Source organism: Armigeres subalbatus, chromosome 3, assembly GCF_024139115.2.
Source record: "Armigeres subalbatus isolate Guangzhou_Male chromosome 3, GZ_Asu_2, whole genome shotgun sequence".
Lineage (NCBI taxonomy): Eukaryota > Metazoa > Arthropoda > Insecta > Diptera > Culicidae > Armigeres > Armigeres subalbatus.
The window spans coordinates 119863590-119885028 of record NC_085141.1 but is presented as its reverse complement, the minus strand read 5'-3'; the positions used below and the strand labels follow the sequence as shown (position 1 = coordinate 119885028).

Genomic DNA, 21439 nt, shown 5'->3' with positions numbered 1-21439 from the left:
GATTCAAAGATTCCGGGTGGAGATAACTTCTGGTTCAATAGTGCCCCGATGACCCGAAGCCGGTGCACTTGCACGCCACGGTCTACTCTGCTTGTACCCGGCGGTGGGCCTTGCCTACTCCGATAACCGAGTTTTGATTCCCTTGAGCCATTCAGTTCCTACCTTATTCATTCTGGAGGAATTCCTGGAGAAACTTTAGAAAAAATTCCTGGAAGAACTTCTGAAGGAATTCCTAGAGCAACTTCCGGAGGAGTTCCTAAAGGAATTTCCTGTGAAATTCCCGGAGAATTCTCATAGAAACTGCCGCAGGACAGGAATTCCTGGAGAAACTTCCAGAGGAATTCCTGAAGGAACTTCCCGAGGATTTCCGGAATTTTCAAAGGAATTTCTGGAGGAACTTCGCGAAGAGATTCCGGAGGAATTTCTGGAGAAATTCTTGGAGTATTATTCAGGGAACTCCTGGTGGAACTTCACGAGAAATTCCTGAAGGAGCTTCTAGAGGAATTCCTGGAGAAACTCCCAGAGGAACTACCTGAGGAATTGCTGGATGGTCTTCTGGGGAAACTCCTAGAGGAGCTTCGTGAGGAATTCCGGAGGAACTTTCGAAGAAATTTCTGGAGGAATTTCAGGAGGAACTTCACGAGGAATTCATGGAGGAACTACCTGAGGAATTCCTGGAGGAACTTCCGGAGGTATTCCTGGAGGGAATATTGGAGTAATTTCTGGAGGAGATTCCGGAGGAATTCCAGGAGTAATTCTCGGGAAGTTACTACTAAAATTCCTCCAGAAGTTCCTCCGAAATTTCTTCCAGGATATCCTCCGAAAGATCCTCCAAGAATTCCTTCGGAAGATCCTCTAGGAATTCACCGCTACGTTCTTCCAGGAATTCCTCCAGAAATTGCTTCGGAAGTTTCTCCAAGAGTTTCCTGGAAGATCCTCCAAGAATTTCTCCGGAAGTTTCTCCAGGAATTTATCCAGAAGTTCCTCCGGGAATTCCTCCGAAAGTTTTTTCCAGGAGTTCCTCTCGAAAATCCTACAATCCTCCTCATCGGAAAGAACCTCCTGGAATTTCTCCGGAATCTCCTCCAGAATTATTTTCTGAAAATCTTCCAGGAATTCCTCCGGAAGTTCCCCAGGACTTCCTCCGGAAGTTTCTCCAGGAATTTCTCCAGAAGTTCCTCCAGGAATTACTCCGGAAGATGCTCCAGGAATTCCTCGCGAAGTTCCTCCAGGAATTCCTCAGGAAGTTCCTGCAGGAATTCCTCGGGAAAATATTGCAGAAATTCCCCCGGAAGATCCTCCAGGAATTACTCCGAAAGATCCTCCAGGAAGTCCTCGCGAAGTTCCTCGGGGAGTTCCTGCAGGAATTCCTCGGAAAATCCTGCAGAAATTCTTCCGGAAGTTCCTGCAGGAATTCCTTCGAAAGTTCCTCCAAGAATTCCTCGAGAAATTCCCTCAGAAGATCCTCCAGGAATTCCTCGGGAAGTTCCTCCAGGAATTTATCCGAAAGAAACTCCAAGAATTCATCAAGAATTTCTTCTGGAATCCTTCCATAATCTCCGGAAGATCCTTCAGAAATTTATCCAGAAGTTCTCTCTCTCCGCTTAACTTTTCAAAAGGACCTAAGTAACAATTGCTTCATGAATTAATTTGAGTACTGTAATCAAAAGCTTTTAACGTTTTTGTGTTGATTGCGCTATTCAAATTAATTAATGTTAAAATTGTGGATTTGGTTCTTTTGTAAGGTTAGGTGGGAATTCCTCGCGAGGAAGTACCTCCAGGAATTCCTAGGGAAGTACCTCCAGGAATTCCTCCGGAAGTGTCTCCAGAAATTTATTCAGAAGTTCCTCCAGGAATTACTCCGGAAGTTCCTGCAGGAATTCTTCGCGAAGTTCCTCCAAGAACTCCTCGTGAAGTTCCTTCAGGAATTCCTTCGAAAGTTCCTCCAAGAATTCCTCGAGAAATTCCTTCGAAAGTTCCTCCAAGAATTCCTCGAGAAATTCCCCCGGAAGATCCTCCAGGAATTCCTCGGGAAGTTCCTCCAGGAATTTATCTGAAAGATACTCCAAGAATTCCTCAAGAATTTCTTCTGGTATCCTTCCCGAAATTTCTCCGGAGATCCTTCAGAAATTTATCCAGAAGTTTCTCCAGGAATTCCTCATGAAGTTCCTCCAGAAATTCCTAGGGAAGTACCTCCAGGAATTTATCCAGAAGTTCCTCTAGGAGTTACTCTGGAAGATTCTCCAGGAATTCCTCGTGAAGTTCCTCCAGGAATTCGTCGGAAGTTTCTCCAGGAGTTCCTCCGAAAGTTTCACTAAGAATTCCTCCAAAGTTCCTTCAGGAACTCCTCAGTAAGTTCCTCCAGGAATTCCTCCGGCAGTTTCTCCACAAATTATTCGCTAAGTTCCTCCAAGAATTCTTCGTGAAGTTACTCCAAGAGTTCCTACGTAAGTTCCTCCAAGAATTCCTCTGGAAATTTCTCCAGAAGTTCCTTCGGAATTCCTCTGGAAATTCCTCCAAAAGTTCCTCCAGGAATTCTTCGCGAAGTTCCTCCAAGAACTCCTCGTGAAGTTCCTTCAGGAATTCCTTCGAAAGTTCCTCCAAGAGTTCCTCGAGAAATTCCCCCGGAAGATCCTCCAGGAATTCCTCGGGAAGTTCCTCCAGGAATTTATCTGAAAGATACTCCGAGAATTCCTCAAGAATTTCTTCTGGAATCCTTCCAGAAATTTCTCCTGAAGATCCTTCAGAAATTTATCCAGAAGTTTCTCCAGGAATTCCTCGCGAAGCTCCTCCAAGAATTCCTAGGGAAGTACCTCCAGGAATTCTTCCGGAAGTTTCTCCAGGAATTTATCCAGAAGTTCCTCTAGGAATTACTCTGGAAAATTCTCCAGGAATTCCTCGTGAAGTTCCTCCAGGAATTCGTCGGGAAGTTTCTCCAGGAGTTCCTCCGAAAGTTTCACTAAGAATTCCTCCAAAAGTTCCTTCAGGAACTCCTCAGTAAGTTCCTCCAGTTTCTCCACAAATTATTCGCTAAGTTCCTCCAAGAATTCTTCGTGAAGTTACTCCAAGAATTCCTACGTAAGTTCCTCCAAGAATTCCTCTGGAAATTTCTCCAGAAGTTCCTCCGGAATTCCTCTGAAATTTCTCCAGAAGTTCCTCCGAATTCCTTCAGGTATTCCTCGGAAAGCTCCTTCAGGAATTACTTCGGAAATTTCTTCGAAGTTCCTCCAGGAGTTCCATTGGAATATCTTCCAGGAATTCGTGGACTTTCTCCAAGTATTCCTCCAGAAGTTCCTCCAAGTATTTCTCGCAAAGTTCCTTCAGGAATTCTTTCGGAACTTTCTCCTGGAATTCTTCGTGAAGTTCCTCCAAGAGTTCCTCGTGAAGTTTCTCCAGAAATTTCTCCCTGGGTTACTTCCGGAAGATTCTCCAGGAATTCCTCGGCAAAGTTCCTCCACGAATTCCTCAGAATGTTTCCCCAGGATTTGTTCCGGAAGTTCCTCCAGGAATTCTTTCGGAAGTTTCTCCAGGAATTATTCCGAAAATTCTTCCAGGAATAATTCCGGAAGTTCTGGAAGAATTCCCAGAGGAACTTAGGTGAGAAATCTCAGAAAAGCTCATGGAAGAATTCCCAGAGGTACTCCTGGCAATATTCCCAGAGGAACTTCTGGAAGAATTCCCAGAGGAAGTCCCAAAAGAATTCTTCTCATGGAAGAAGAGAAGTTCCTGGAAGAATTGTCAGAAGAGACCATGGAAGATTTCTCAAAGGAACTCTTGGTAAAATTCCAAGAGGAGCTCTTAGAAGAATCTTCAAAGAAGCTAATGGAAGAATTCTCAGAGAGGCTAATGGAACTCCTGGAAAAAATGCCAGAGGGACTCCTGAATAAATTCTCAGAGGAACTTCTTGAGGAATCCCAAGTGGAACTCTTGAAGAAATTCCCAGAGGATTTCCTGGAAGTATTTCTGTAGAAAATCTGAGAGGATCTCCTGGAGGAATTCCCAGAAGAACTCCTGGAGGAATTTTCAGAGAGTGACTCCTGGAGAAAATCATAGGGAACCTCCAAAGAATTGTTACAAAAACGCTTGGAAGAATTCTCAGAAGAAGTCCAGAAAGAATCCCCAGAGTAGCACATTGAGATATTCCCAGAGAAACTCCTGATAGAATTGCTAGAGGAACTCCTGGAAAATGATCAGAAGAACGTCTAAAGAAAATCTCAGATCTCCTAGAGAAATTCCCAGAGGAGCTCCTGAAGGAATTCTCTGTAGAACTCCTGGAGGAAGATCCAGAGGAACTCTTGAAGGAATTCTCAGTGGAACTCCTACAAGAATTTTCATTAGATTAGACTTGACCGACTTGAAAGCTTTTCATCGTGGGCGATTCCCCGCTATCACCCTAACATGTGGACAAGTTAAAGGTTGACCAATTTCCCGTATTTATTTTGAAGGTAAGCAAACAAACTAGGTTATGAGAAACGAAGTCAAAACACATGTTATTTATCGATTCAACAATTTATTTATTGTAAACATTTTGTTGGAAACATTTTACAGATAAATTTGAATATTTAGCTTTTTTTAATTTTACATCTGTAGGTTTTCTGAATTTCAATTATCTTCTTCGTGTTGCAATTCATGAAAGCAACTGTGTTCATATAACTACACTTGCTCCTTTTCCTTCTTTTTTAAATTAAATCTTTTACTTCAAATTAAAATATAAAACACAAGTGATGCATTTTTGCTTCGTTAACAGTAATATTAAATGCATTTGTTCATTTGGTTGGAAATGTTTTCTACTGATCTGTTTGTAATCTTGTAGGATAATGACATCGGGCCATAAACTTCAACGACGCCCTCACCGTGTTTATTTGACATAGTTGAAGTCAACAATTGCAGAAGAATTCTATAGACAGAGAAAACAATATTTTAAAGAATAGTGTACAGCGCATTGACAAAATGTCCCTACTTGAAGTACCATGATAATATCAAGTCGATCATTAGTTGAAAATCGCTCCTGAAGTTTTTATAGGTATTTTTTTACACGATCTGGTGGTAGCACGAACAATATGATCTGGAACGAAAGAAGGAAAAAGGAAATTTCACTTTAAAACTTGCTTCTCAAACGATCAACAGTATGTCCTTTATGATACCTACCTAGACACCTGGTTGGCTACAGCGTCGATACACTTTGCCTAGCGTATTGTAGAGCTCCACAATCGACTGTCTTGGGCGATGTTCCTCCAGTCCCAAGTCCGATTCCACCTCGTGCAGGCAGCGTGTCCATGGTCGTCCACGAAGTCACCGGCCTCTATCCGGTTCTCTGTTGTATATTCGCTATTCATTCTTCCGACATTCGCACTAAGTGACCAGCCCACTAAAGTCTGGCGTATTTAATTCGATTCACAATATTTTCTTCTTTGAACACCTGATACAGCTCGTGATTCATTCGTCTGTGCCACACACCATTTGCTGGTTTCCCACCTAGTATTGTATGCAGCATTATTCGCTTAAAAACCCCGAAAACTGTCCGGTCTTTCCCTTTTAATATCCATGCTTTATAAATTTCAGAAAGGGCCACTGATACAATCAGAGTTTTACGCAGAGTAAATTTTGTTTCCGTCTGCATGTTGTGGTGGCTAAGATGGTATAAGTAATCCGTAGAAAGTCATATTCACAAAAGCAATACGTCTTTTCACTTCACGGAAAACGCCATTGTCCCATGTCACAATCCCGGAGACAGGCCAGCCTAGGGCTGAAAGTCTCCTTAACAATATAAAAAAAACATGTCACGCATGTCACATTGAAACGCTTCAAACTAAATAAACTCTTCAACAGCTTCAAACCCATCCCCATCAAGCACTACCAAGAGTTCCACCAGGAATTGCTCTAGGAGTTTCATCACACGTTTCACCAGAAAAGAAATTGCTACAAGAGTTTCACAAGGAATTGCTCCAGGAGTTCCATTACACGTTTCGCCAGAAATAGCTCCAAGAGTTCCACCAGGGAGTGCTGTAGGAGTTTCATCACACGTTTCGCCAGATAGTGCTCCAAGAGTTTCACCAGAAGTTGATCCAGGATTTCCATCACACGTTTCGCCAGAAATTGCTCCAAGAGTTCAACCAGGAATTGTTCTAGGAGTTTCATCACACGTTCCACCAGAAATTGCTACAAGAGTTCCACCAGGAATTGCTTCAGGTGAAGCGCACCTCCACCGACGGGGCGATGATCCCCGCCGGTAGGCCGCGCGGCGGCACTGGATTTCGGGTATATGATCAATTAAAACACCACTCCGCTGCGGTGGTACCAATCATACTCTTTATTAACTTACAGCTAACCTACTTTATGTTGACAATTTTCTCTCTCTTTAAGGTCACTCCTGACGGAATTCAAGTTCCAAAGTGCTCGCGTTTTCGGGAGCACACCACTCAGTTCATAGGCGGCGCACAACTGTCATTTTGTTGATTTAGCTTTGCTGCGTCGCAGCATGCGTGAAATAATAAAAATGACAGTTGTGCGTTGCTTCCGTATCGAGTGGTGTGCTCCCGAAAACGCGTTCATTTAGAACCTTGCCAAGTGCTGTAATTTGCTTTAACAGCAAAAGTGAACCCTGTAGCTGGGCGCAAACTCTTTTCTAGTGCGGGTCGGTGCCAAGGTAAACCGACTCCGCATAAAAGATTGTGCCAAACCCCCTGAAGGAATTTAAGTAGTTGGGGTCGTCACACAGGAGTTCCATTATACGTTTCGCCACGTATTAATGATGATGCCGCGTGCATCCCAAATTGACCTTTCTGCGACAGGGTCTATTCGCCAACACACAGTAGGACTTGCCGACGCGGTGCCTACGCCTTCCCCAGCCTTGACGAAGACCCCTTTCCGTCCTCGTGCTCGGAACCCGCCCGGTTGACCGACGCCGCGAAAGCGACGATACCATGTTGTTCTTCGCGCGGCCACTTGTTCGATAAAAGGATCCATATTTTTTCCATATCATATCCATATCTTTTTCCATAAAGGTCCATATCTTTTGTGTTGTTTTTGTTTAATTCACGCTATTCGTTTTGTTTGATTCCCATTATATGCGCCCTGGTGATCCTCAGTAGGCACTGTAAGTTGTAAGGACCTCAAAATAACATTTGCTATGCGCGTACTGATGCATAGTCACACTACCTGCACAATGGTGGGTCTCAATAATGCCATACCCATAACTACCGCCGGAAGGAATTCACCTATGTATTTACACTTTTAGAAATGAGCCAGCCTAGGGCTACAAGTCTCTTGAATAATGACAATAATAATAAAACATACACTTCCGAATATGATTTTCGAAGCAATTGAAGCTTTCCCAGATACTTGGAACACTTGTTTACTGATGATACACTTTTCTGAAAAAAACCGTATATTCCACCTTTGACGGAATTCATCGAATTTACAACCGGAGAGAACGCAACGATGCGATTATTATCAAAATTTCACTCATCCACTTCCGCCCATGGTTCAAAATACCATGCCTCGTAATTTGCATTTTTTCACCGGCCGCTGGATGTAACCATTCGTACCAGCACCATGACATTTCTCCGGAAAAACTCCTCTACTCAAGCACTTTTCATTGCAAAGAAACACCGATCAGTGCAAGGATCAGTGTAATAAAATTTTCACTACGTTTTCTACCAATTTCCGGACGGAATCTACTTTATGTGATCATTCGTGGAAGCACCATAACATTTTCTCCGGCAAAAACTTTCCCAACAAAGCACTTTTTTTTATCGAAAAACAAACCCCGATCAATTAAAGAAAATTTTCACCTCGTTTTTACAATTCTCCCGACGGAATCCACTTTCACTGGACACTTTCGCGGAAAATCGACCGGATTTAGTTTGCGGATGTTTGAAACCTCACCACACGCGCTTAATTTTATAAAGATAACGATTTCGCCGACGCGACGACATGTTTTTTCTCGCAAGTACTAAGGTCTGGTGCATCGGTGGAGAAATAATAAAAACAATATCAACAAGGCTCAAACGCTTCGATCAAACGTTTGTTTTTTTTTCTCAATTTTCAGCCACTCACTAGTGCCTAACGAATGCCTCACGACTCACATTTTGTTTGCTGGGTACCCCTAAACAACCCAATTACTCTTTCTACCTACATGAATAAATTTATAGTCGTAGATATTGTGATTTTGTGAAATGCTGCTATAAGTGATTAACAGGTATGTTGCTATGTTTTTAACAATAATTGTTAAGTTAACTATATTATTGGTGTGTGATTTGTGATGCATTGATGGCAATAAAGTGGTGGCCGGCCAGCCGCCAGAAGGATATTCCCGCCATGGGTCCTTCCATCCTACAAACATATCCACCAAGCAGGTGAACAAAAATATTTTCTTTCGTTTTCTGTAGTTGAGATATTTTTGAATGTTATATCACAGTGGTTATATCTAGACCAACATTTGAAAAGGGCGGAATTCCATTAACATGAAACCGAGAAAATTGCTCTCCAAGTTTCGAGCTTGTAAATCAATTCCTATTTAGGGAATATTCAATAAAAATTGAACTTTTTGCATATTATAGATGAAAACTACCTTTCTCTTCGATGTGCTGTGCCAAAATATGCAGCTAAGTGTATATTAGCTTCAGAAATGGAAATTGTCAAATGGAAATTGTCGCCCAAAATCAAAGTCTCATTGGAAATACGCCATGGAAATTAGTCCTGTTACCAACTGCCTGTGTTGTTCCGCCCAACGTTTCACCGATAAATTGCCTACTTTTAGGTTATTTCTGTACAGCTTAAATTGGGTTGTTTAGGGTGTGGTAGTAGCGGATTGTGTTGAAATAATAATCGGAGATACGAAATGAGAGCATGAGTTATTTGAATGAGATTTGAATTTCTAAATCGAAGCAATCGGCGTTCGATTTAGAAATTCAAATCTCATTCAAATAACTCATGCTTTCATTTCGTATCTCCGATTATTATTTCAACACAATCCGCTACTACCACATAGGGGTGTATATGTTTTTACATATTCTGAATCTGCATAAAAAACTGAGTCTACACTCTGAGAAAAATCTATACTAAATAGATTAAAAGTCATTCTAACTGGCTATTCGCCTGGTTGACCCCGTGTTCGTTTAAATGCAGTTTATTCTAAGATTAGTATAACTTTGATGAATACGGTATATAGTATAAAGCGAAGTTATTGTTGATAGTATTACTTAGATGAAATCTGTTTTGGATTGGATTGTTTCTGAAGTTTATGTTTACAAATAATAAAACAAAAAAGATTTCTGTTGTTGTTTATACAATTGGGTTGTTTAGGGGTATACATGTTTTTACATATTCTGAATCTGCATAAAAAACTGAGCCTAACCCCAATTTTTCAGAATTTTTGGAGCCCCGGAACTATTTTTAATGTGCATTTTAAATTTATATGGGACTAAAAATTTGTTCTTATGCTGCATGGGCTAACTGTCATTCTATGAATGTTAGTGTCATTCTATCGATTAAAATGGCTTATTGTTTGCTGTATAGAAATGTAAATAAAAGGTTTACAAACAAAATAAAAATATGTTGGAGATCAGGAAAGCATGCTCCTTATGTTAAACTGCCAAAATTCGATATTTTTCTGAGCTAAACAACCCAATTGTTGTTTAGGTATATATATTTTTACATATTCTGAATCTGCATAAAAACTGAGTTTAACCCCAATTTTTCAGAATTTTTGGAGCCCGGAACTATTTTTAATATGCATTTTAAATTTATATGGAACTAATTTTTTTTTTATTATGCTGCATTGGCCAACTGTCATTCTATGAATGTTAGTGTCATTCTATCGATTAAAATGGCTTATTGTTTGCTGTATAAAAGTGTAAATAAAAGGTTTACAAACAAAATAAAAATATGTCGGAGATCAGAAAAGCATGCTCTTTATATTAAACTGCAAAAAACTCGATATTTTTCTGAGCTAAACAACCCAATTGGGTTGTTTAGCGAAGAAAAATATGAGGTTTTTTATAGTTTAACATAAAGAGCATGCTTTTCTGATCTCCAACATATTTTTATTTTGTTTGTAAACCTTTTATTTACATTTTGATACAGCAAACAATAAGCCATTTCAATCGATAGAATGACACTAACATTCATAGAATGACAGTTGGCCCATGCAGCATAAGAACAAATTTTTAGTCCCATATAAATATAAAATGCAAATTAAAAATAATTCCGGAGGTCAAAAAATTCTGAAAAATTGGGGCTAGGCTCAGTTTTTCCTATAGATTCAGAATATGTAAAAACATCGATACCCCTAAACAACCCAATTGATACGCCTATTGGATTTTTTTCGCAATCCATACGTTAAACCTAATTTCGGAAGTGGTGCGCTGTATAGCTCATCACAAAATGAAAACAGCGCACCACTTCCGAAGTTAGGTTTAACGTATGGATTGTGAGAAAAATCCAACTTCGTTGGCGGATATAATTCGGGTTTGCACTGAATTGATAATATATAGGCGAATTTGAGTAAAGCTCATCGATCATTTCGACATCTGGTGGTCGTCACAACAATCACGAAAAAAGTGTAGTTGGCCAAAAAAGTGCATTGGCAGCATACGGAGGGAGAACGATTTTCGCGTTTTCTGGTTAATACAACCATTTGTGAAAGCTGAAATAGTCGCAAATTGGAAGAAAATTTTGTTTTCTCTGGGATGAGCTTCCATCCGGTATGTGCTTGCATATGATTTTTCCGATTAAACAGCACATCTCTTGCAGTACCTCCACCGCACAATCTTGGTTATGAATTCCCGGATTTTTAATTTGCGGCTTACTTGGGTGGGATTTGTTTTCAACAGCTGCTTAAAGACTTTAAGAAGCCATTGCCAGTGGAAAACATGAGACTATATACCAAAAAGTGAAGTAAATTTGATGGAGAAAATTTGATTTTGAATGTAAATAATCGCTTCTGACGACTTTTCTCCCAAACTCTCGCAGCGCACTCTACCACTGGATCCTTCTCGAATTCGCCTATTGGGGTACATTAACGATTGCGAAAAATTGAAAAACATCACGAAAATATGATAGACTTGAAAGTTAATATCTCAGCCGTTTCTCGAGGGATTCTCTATTTTCTTGGACCATTCGATCAAGGAAGAGTCAATTCTTCATATCCAATGTATTAAATAAAATATATTGATAATTATTTACTATTAATAATTTTCTAACAGTTTCGCAATGGGTTTCGGTGAATCAACCAAACCTATAAGTGCATCGCCTTGAAGTCAAATTAATGCAACAATAAGTTTAGTTCTAATCCTCAGTTTGCAGCCGTAAGCCTTCAGCATTGATTACGGTTGTTGGAAGTGGTTGCTGTAGAAAATTCAAACGCAACGATACCGAGGGTTAATGCTGAAACTTTGAGAAGAGTAAAATATCATTGTACTAAAGACACACAAACTAAAATACAAATAATACTCATAACATACATGGTTCTGCATCACCTTTGTGTACAGCGTCATTGGGCTGCACCTTTGAGTTTTTATATCGTTTTACAATCGATTTTACTAATTCAAATTAAACTAATATAAACAGCATATGGTGAATCACTTCTGGGGGTGACTGATTCTTAAAGAACGTCTCTCAAATAATTGGTCTTAAAGCTTGCCTCAACTCGGTATAGTAGCCGATCCACTCATTGAAAGGCATTAGTAATGATGCTAATGTTTCATTTTACATGACCTGACTAAAGTAGATTTGCTTCCAAATAGTTTCATGTTACATATGCGCAAAACAGCTATTAATATACATTTTTTAGGTTTCATTACGAAAATGCGCTTTTGTTAGGTTTCCAGTAAGGAACCAAAAACAGAAATTAATAAAATTTATTTAATTATGATTTTTATGCATTATTAGGGTTTAATAGAAACAAACGTGGTATCTAATCACTTCTATGCTATTCCAGTGTACACATTGAACAAAAATTTAAAGGTACAGAGCTCTCACGGAAGCCTGCATCTGATTATTTTCGAAAGGCGTATTTCCACTATAAACCTTTCAGCAGGCTGATGCACGCGCCGCAACAGCTCCAGCAAAAGGTAGGAAATCCTTGTTTCGTATTTCTCTTTAAAATATTCATTATTATAGCAAATATAAGTGAAAATGTAATAAATACACAGAAAGAAAAATCATTCATCAAATTAAAAAAAAAACATTGGTTAAAATGATAAGAAGTTGCGTTGCTTCTTTTTCGTAGAGAGTTCCTTGTGTTTAAAATAAAAGTACGAAAACTTTGGTTACACCCATGCTTCAAAAGTGGCATGCAGCTCTGAAAATAAAAGTACAAAACATTCACCATAAGTGTGTATCTGTCAAATCAAAATTGTAGAAAAAAACCCAGATTAATCCACCTACAGTGAGATTTTGACCCTTCCTTAAGCCCCAAACGCAATACAACGGAACGCCGACGGAAACGGCAAATTTGACAGAAAATATATGGGCTAACTGTCAAATTTTCCGTTTCCGTCGCCGTTCCGTTGTATTGCGTTTGGGGCTTTAGTTATAAGGATTTTTTTCCAGACTCCAGTATTTAAACCGAGATAAAACTACTCAGCTTTTCACGGTGATTTACCGTGAAGCTGACAAAATAATTGCCTACCCAAAGGCGGATGTCATGGGTTGAATGACAACTTAACGAATGATAACGTACTGTGCTTCATGCTGCCTATCTATAAGGCGCTCGTCGGATTGAATAACTATTGTGACATGGTTAGTAACTATCGTAACGGTGGTTTAATATATTGTACTCGTAATTTCCAGAGACCTCGATATTAATTAATCCAGAACTAACTAAATAAGTCATTGATCTGAGCGAAACTCAATAGCGTTCAATAATAACATATATTTCGCCTTATGGATGCCTAATTTGGTAAAACTAAACTTGTTCAATACCTTAAAAATGAGCGAGATTTTTAAAATCATTTGTTTCTTTGAAACAAATCAGAAAAATAGGCATAATTCCATGTCATATTATTTGTTATAATTATATTTTCAATGTCAAAGTGTATTTCTTTAAAATACCATATATTTTATTTAATAATTCACGAGATTTCTTGATAGATCAATACGTAACACACCTGCGTAACGCATACAAAGTGAAATTATAGACACTTCCGAAGGAAGGGTCAAAAAGTTGATTATTTTCATTTTAATTTCAGCAAAAAGGTTTTCCCACCCTTTCATTTATGTTTTCTTTTTAACTTCAATTGAACCGACTTTTATTTCATTTTAAAACTTAATATTTCTGGGTTGGGTTGGATTTAAAACATGCATGTAATATTAGACTGGCCCAAAATGCATGAAATCCTGAATTTCAAACCTTGCACCCTTAAATGACAGTTTGGGGGTCCCAGAAGCTCCCCTGAAAATTTCAGCTCATTCGGTCCAGTGGTTGGCGTGCGCAAATGGCTCAAAGTTTGTATGGGAAAAGTGATCCAAATGTATGGAGAAACGCAACCGTTTCAGTTTTTTGCTTCTAGGTGGCGCTGTAGTCGACGGATTCCTGTTGTGGACAAAATGTAGAACCTTTTTGCCTTTCTCGTACAACAAAGTTGTACCAGAAAGGCTTTCATTTCACTCCCAAAACGTACTTTTTATAGAGCGCTTGTAGACCCATAGTATTATATATCATTCGATTCAGCTCGACAAACTGAGCAAATGTCTGTCTGTCCGTGTGTGTGTCCGTGTGTGTGTGTGTGTGTGTGTGTGCACATTGAAACATTAGCCAATTTTTCTAGTACTAAACCTGAATCGATTTTGCTACAACAAGTTGCATTCGATGGGGAATGTTTTCTTCTTGTTCACTATTGAGTTTCATAATGATGGCACTTCTAAAAAAATAGTAAATATTCAAAGAGTTATGAGACATCATTATTTCGTAACAAATAAGCTATCGATTTTCTAGGTTATGTTCTCCCAAGACACAATTTATTCGAAACCGGCACACTGACAGCATAGAATACACAGCTTACACGGCAGAAAAACTTCACAAAGAAACATAGAAACCCATTAATGAGTTAAAAGTACCTATTTTAAGATTTCATGTAGACACTGAAAATTCTCGGGTATTTTAACAAAATGACCTAAGAAACATAGTGTCATGAATGAATTTTAATATTGCGATCAGCAGACCAATATAGTAGCTATTTTTTGCAGTATACAAAGTAATGCATGAATAAAGGTGAAACATGTTCTTTTTAAAAGTTAAGCGTCATTTCTGCCATTTCTTTCTCCTATGGGCCGATGTGAGCAGTGAGAAGTGAAAAGTGAGACGTGAGAAGTGCGAAGTGAGGAGTGAAAAGTAAGAAGTAAGAAATGAAAATGAGAAATGAAAAATCACCAGATGATCAGAAATGAAAACAAAATGTTTTTCCAAATTTAATCTAGACTATCCTTTGAAAAGAGCTGAAATTTTTTGCTAATATTTTCAAATGGATATAATAGAAAAACGACGCATCCCACAAAAAGTGTTGTATGGGTGACCATCGCAAAATCAGTCAAACTTTCTAGTGAAAATATCGGAAACAATCCAAATTGAGCCCTACACTGAAAAAATCAGTTTAAAAATTTTAAAGTCGATTTGCGAAAAAACGCCCTTTTTTATTTAAATGAAATTTTGTCTCAAGATAGGTGATTATGTTCCCTACCAACCGTCCATACATCGCAAGCTGGGCACTCTTAAGGAAAAAAAGTTTTTCTAACAAAAACTTTTTCTTGTCGGAATTATTTTCATTGTATTTTCATCTGAAATTAAACCAATGAAAGCCATCGTTATAGAACCCCAAGCAAATCTATTTTTATGATACATTGTCTAATTTAAATATAGTTTGTTTTTAAATTAAGAGTAATATTAAGAAGGGGTTTATATCTTCAAAAAAATATTATATTCCATTAGCTTCTTTAGTTGCGACCAGTTACGACCAAAACATTGTACTCTGCCTGACTGTACAGGAATACTTAATATGAGTATATTATGTATACATATGTCAAATCCACCCCTTAAAGACACTGAAAAAATCAATTCCGTCAAGAAAAAGTTTTTGTTAGAAAATTTTTTTTCCCTTCAAAGTGCCCAGCTTGCGATGTATGGACGGTTGGTAGGGAACATAATCACCTATCTTGAGACAAAATTTCGTCCAAATCGAAAAGGGCGTTTTTTTGCAAATCGACTTTTAATTTTTAAATCGATTTTTTAGTGTAGGGTTCAATTTTGAGTTTTTCAAAAGTTTTATTAGAAAGTTTGACTGATTTTGCGATAGTCACCCATACAACACTTTTTGTAGGAAGGGTCGTTTTTCGATTATATCCATTTGAAAAAATCAGTAAAAACAAGTTTGACCCTTTTCAAAAGATAGTCTGAATCAAATTTGAATAAACTAAGTATGCACTTTTCTTTTAACTGCACTTCTTAAATATTGACCAATAAATTTACAAAAAGTCAACTTAAACAATCAGAACACTTGCAAGTTCCCAAAAAGTTCTATTTTGGCTTTACGCATTTTATTACATTTCCCGCATAACTTTTCAAAAGGACCTAAGTAATTTTTTTCATGAATTCTCGCTTAACTTTTCAAAAGGACGTAAGTAACATTTTTTCATGAATTAATTTGAATACTGCAATCAATATTGTGATTCTCGAGATATTATAGCATTTTGCTCATTCACCTCTGCCTCGCTTAGTTGTGCGCCGCTAAGGTATTGTGTCATATTATGGTACTTTACTCAATTTAAGTGTAGAATATTACATCACAAATTAAACATAATTGCACTACTAATATCCACTTAAACAATATCCCGAACGCAACACAGGCGAAAGAAAAGCAAAAAAACTACTAAACCTCGAACAATTTCACTTAAAAATATCTTTTCGTAAAGGGACGACAATATGCTACATACCTTACAAGCGAATGTGGAAAAGCTTACCGAAAGCTCACATCTATTTGACATTGGTTTATTTACTTTTTGCATGGCGCACAACTCGGCGCATGGGACCCGGCGCGTAACTGGTGAGCCAGTATGCTAATTTTAGAAAATAATCGCAATAGCTTTCATGTTGTTCTGTTGATTGCAGTACTCAAATTAATTCATGAAAAAATGTTACTTAGGTCCTTTTGATAAATTATGCGAGATCTATAGTACAGCAGAAAGTCCATTGCTGATAAACGTTCATTTCGAACAATACACCGCAGATTGCTGGTTAATTTTTTTTGACATATACTCTGTCTCGCTCAAACCAACAGCGAATAATCTAGCGACTACTTTAACGAACTATTTAAGGAACAGCTACTTTAACAGACCGTGTCCATTTAGCAAGTACGGTGTTGAACATAATCTGGAGATTAAAATAACACTTATTAAAGTTTAAAAAAACTTAGCAAGTAACCGCACAATATTGAGTAAAACAAATTAAGGGTGTAGCATTTCTGCATGCGGTGAATAAATTTCGCACCGTGTATATAACTGACAGCATGAATGTTTGTGTTGCTTCTTTCGTGCTTTATTGATGATGCTAACCTCTCAAGCAAAGTTTTCCAAAGCTTCAAATGTGGAACACGAAAACTAATGGACGAACACACACGCGCTAGAGACCCGAAGCCGATGACTTCATCCGCCTCAACACAGCTGTAAAAGTTTCGTCGTTGGAAATAAAAATCGCATACCTACGTACATGCTTTCTCGTGCGCTCGTTACGTTTGCTGCCATTTTGTTTCATGCTTTGGAAGGAAAGAAGAGGCGTGTCATTAAGGCTAACTGCTTTTTGGTTTGGGTGGTTTGGTTGGTTTGGGTGGAATGATGGTGTAGTTTGGGCATATGGGTGATTTGAACATAACGTTCGTTTTCATACACCTCCTTATTTCCATATTATGCGGCTTTTTTCATTTATATTTATGTGAATTGTTGGTTTCATTTTCACAAATGTACTTGTACAATTATTACACAAAGGGATGCAAAATCAATGTATGACATACAACTATGTAGTATGATAAAACTTTAATATAACATTGGTGAAAAACACTACGTGGGAATCAGGAAAGTTGGAAGCATAGGTATCGAATTTTAATCCATATGTATTTTTCAAAACGCGCCGTTGCGCTAATCCTTGTATTTACTATCGCTAATCATTGTACTACCGCACGATCGCATATTTGTAACATATGCATTTTTCCTTTCTCGTACAACAAAGTTGTACCGAAAGGCTATATGATTGCTAAAAAACTTGATAAAAGGCCCGGAGACCCATAGTGTTATATACCGATCGACTCAACTCGACAAACTGAGGTGACGTCTGTTTTTTGTGTATGTGTGTGTATGTGTACAAATTTTGTAGGCACACTTTTAGAACTTAGAATTATCCGATTTACTCGCAACAAGTTGCATTCGACGGGGAATTGTTTGCTATTGGAAATGGGCCCGATCATTGCTTTTCGGAATTATTGAAAAAATTGTTTTTCCCCAAAGGTCCCCTTGAAAATTCAAAGAACAATTGTTTTTGAATGGTGGCAAGGCAAAAATATTAAAAATGATCGAAAAAATGTGATCTATCCACCCAAAGAGCTTTTTTGACCTTTTTAAAGTGATTTTTTCAATATATTTTATAATGCACGAGAAAGGCATCATCACTGCTAGGTGGATTAATCTGGGTTTTTATATAAGGAAGCGACAGGTGAAGACCGGATGTAAATCCCTTTGAAATTGGCCAAGTTATAAGCATCCAAAGTCGAGGGTGTCCCAGGGGTGTTTAAAATGAGAGCAACGTACGACGATGGAGGCGTATTCGGTGCCGTGCGAAATTGAATGCATGATTATCACGCAATCTCGCGAATTTTTATTCGATTGGTAAATGCTTTCCGTACTCTGTACAGTAGTGTAGCTAGAGAGGGAGGGGGTGAATAAGGGGGGGCAAGGGGGGGATCTTTTTTTTTTAGTACAAAAACACATCCGGGATATTGTTCGATGTTCAATCTCGCAATTTTCTGGCGTCGTTTTATCTTCGAGCTAACACGCTAAAAAAATTACTCAAAATTGACATAAATTGAAGAACTCAAAATTTGGTCAAGTTTGGTTTATGCTATAGTTTAGAGTACAATTTTCGAAGTTTGAATGTAAATACACGAAATAACTTGTCATAAGACGAGTTTCTACAATCCCATTGAATTCCACCAGTTAATTGTATCTTGACAGATACGTATTTCGACCTCAACAGCGTATAATAATTTATTTATTTATTTATTTATTTATTTATTCTTCAAATCAACAGGCTGGTGAAGCCCCAATGATGTTTAATATAATATGTAGTGTAAATTAACATAACACTGTTTGGAAATAATACTTTTTAGCAATTTAACATAGAATACAAAGCAACAACTATAGGCGAACATATAAGAAGTAACACATAACAAGGTTAATTTTTCACGGAATCAGTAATTACGGGATGGTCGCCAGGTTTCATTGAGACGATTCTTGAACTCACGACAGTAAATTCCCTTCGGCCAGCTGTATTCAAGTGGTGTTGAATGCTTTGTCTTTACAATGACTTTGTACGACACGTAATCCAGTGACGACTTTTCCTTCCATGGCGAGATTAAACATTTGAGCGAAATAACATCATCCACTCCAATTGTTTCATGTATCATCAGGCTTACTTCTTCTTCTGTCACGTCGTTGGCTATGTTCGAAACAAACAGCGATTTACAACACCCTGGATCGTCATGAACATTTGGTGCAATCCTTGAAGACGTTAGCAACGATGAACTATCTCGCACAGCATAACAAGTACTTGCATCCACATTTTTATTAACAGTATGCGAAGATGGGCTGATGACTTCGAAGCGTTGAACAAGTGTATCCAATGATGATTGTATTTGATTGATATCCAGCTTAATGCGGTTTATATCTTTTTCGTTAGATTCTTTGGGAGCTTTCATATGTATAGGTACTTATCTAGTTACGTTTACTACGGTTCTTACTTCTACTCGCTTGTTGCGCTTAACGCTTAGCGCAACAAGCGAGTAGAAGTAAGAACCGTAGTAAATGTAACTAGATAAGTACCTAGATAAATTATTATACCTACGCATAGTATAAATAGTGTAAGCTGCGATCATTTTCTTCAAGTCGAATGTCAAGTCCTGCAAGAAAAATGTGCTTCTTGCTTTTGTGAAGTGATATTTGATCGTGCAAGTGGAATACATAAAATGGATTCAAAATCTAAGGACTTGTTGTCCCAATTGAAAGTTTTAAAGGTGTAAAGTTGCCTTCAAACGGTGATGTGCTTGGTCGGATGCGCTTCATAATGGAAAATCAACACTTGAGTATAAAACCAGCTGCTAAAACTGTAGTAACTGAACTTTAAATTCTTTGGGAGAAATATAGAATTCCTCTAATTGTAGTGTTGAATGCTGTTGTTAAGCTCCTAACATTATTTAACAAAATGCGAGAAATTATCAAAAAATCTTCTCACGCAGGAGATAAACAGAAAGAGCAAGAGTCTACTTTCATTAATAATGGATCGATTGTTTGACATTGCTCGACGAAATGCATTAAATTTGATTAAAAACGATAAGGATAAACAGTTCCTTATTCTGCAAAGGGAAGTTGGAAGGCCTGGATCTGCCTTTGCGAGAGCTAAAAAAGGCAAAATCGAAGAAGAACCAACAACGGAACCAGAGCCTTCCTTGGAATCTCAATCAGCTACCAGCGTTTTTACTATTGATGGAGGAGGTAAGAATATAATCAAATAAGATGGAAACTTCTACTATATGTCAATATTTTTATGTCTTGCTTCCAGATGAGAAACCCTCCACTAGTAGAGCGTTTTCCGAGCGAAGTAAATCAAAAATAATGACTCCTATACTAGCTGCCACCCTAGACCGTATTGGACTAAGCGACCGAAATGCATTGTATGCTATTTCTGCAGTTTTAACAAGTGCTGGACTAAACTTAGGTAAGTTCTCCTTAACAGTACTTTTATTGTGTTGTTCTTTTCTCCTTGAGTTTAATTTTATTATATTGATAGTATCTTGTAACTAAAACAAAATCTTTATCAACTTTATCAATTTTTCAGAGGATTATACCGTTAGCAGCCAATCAACCTCAAGGGCCGCTGCCGAATATCGCCAAGCGATTGCTCAAAATATCCAAAGCAATTTTGATCTAATTGGACCACTTGTTGTACATTGGGATGAAAAGCTGCTTCAAGATCTCACAGGTAATATATTTGAGTATTTTTATAGCATTGAAATGTGTTATTCTGTGTTATGTTTTTTGGATATCTTCTAACTAAGCATGATTTAAAGTAATCGATAGGTTTTTTTTGTTATTTAAAATTTCTCTACTACAATTTTAGATTACATTTGGTAATATTTGTTTTTTTTTAAAGAAGCTATTTGTAACATATTTTTAACTTTTTTTTAAAGAATCTATCTGATTTTTTTTTCTTTTCAGGTACTGACAAAGTAGAAAGATTGCCAGTTTTGGTATCTTCTGGAGCAAATGTTCAGCTGCTTGGAGTCCCAAAATTGTCTTCTGGAACTGGTGAAAGACAGGCAAACGAAGTTTGCAAATTGATGAATGCATGGGAACTAAGCGATCGCATCTGTGCAATGGGATTTGATACAACAGTGGAAATACAGGAATCAAAAAAGGCGCTTGTACCCTAATCGAGAAGCGGATTGGCAGAGATCTTTTATGGCTGGCGTGTAGGCATCATATTGCCGAAGTTTTGATGACAGCAGCTTAGGAAAAACTATTTCCTTCAAAAGGCCCTTCTTCAAGTATTTTTATAAAATTTAAATCGGCATGGCCTTCTTCTTCTTCTTATTGGCATAACATCCCCACACTGGGACAGAGCCGCCTCGCAGCTTAGTGTTCATTAAGCACTTCCACAGTTATTAACTGCGAGGTTTCTAAGCCAAGTTACCATTTTTGCATTCGTATATCATGAGGCTAAACACGATGATACTTTTATGCCCAGGGAAGTCGAGATAATTTCCAATCCGAAAATTGCCTAGACCGGCACCGGGAATCGAACCCAGCCACCCTCAGCATGGTCTTGCTTTGTAGCCGCGCGTCTTACCGCACGGCTAAGGAGGGCCCCTACTATGGATCAATCCTTTGATGAAAATATGGTAGACGAAAACATTATTGAGATCCTTGGTGATGAAACTCAACATTTGATTGAATTTTTGAAAAACCAACTCAATATTCAAAAGCAACGACAAGACTATAAAGAGTTGCTAAATTTATCTTTAGCATTTCTTGGTGTGAAAAGAATTAAATTTTCACCACCAGCAGCACATAGCAATGCCAGATGGATGGCGAAAGCAATATATTGTCTTAAAATATGGCTGTTTAGAGGCCAATTTGACATGACCGACGATGAAAGGCGAAAAATTCCAGTAATGTGTGC

At 38.1% G+C, this 21439-nt stretch overlaps 1 protein-coding gene and 1 long non-coding RNA gene across 2 annotated transcripts in view; both read right to left on the bottom strand.

The window, feature by feature from the left end:
- The window catches only part of LOC134223840 (uncharacterized), a 532543-nt gene that overhangs the window by 450283 nt on the left and 60821 nt on the right, over positions 1–21439 (bottom strand). The gene's annotated exons all lie outside the window — the stretch shown is intronic.
- LOC134225357 (uncharacterized) lies at positions 4535–5777 on the bottom strand. The gene is made up of 3 exons (XR_009983227.1): positions 5149–5777; positions 4961–5065; positions 4535–4897 (listed from the first exon to the last, which is right to left on the bottom strand). It is a non-coding gene; the product is annotated as an uncharacterized LOC134225357 (long non-coding RNA).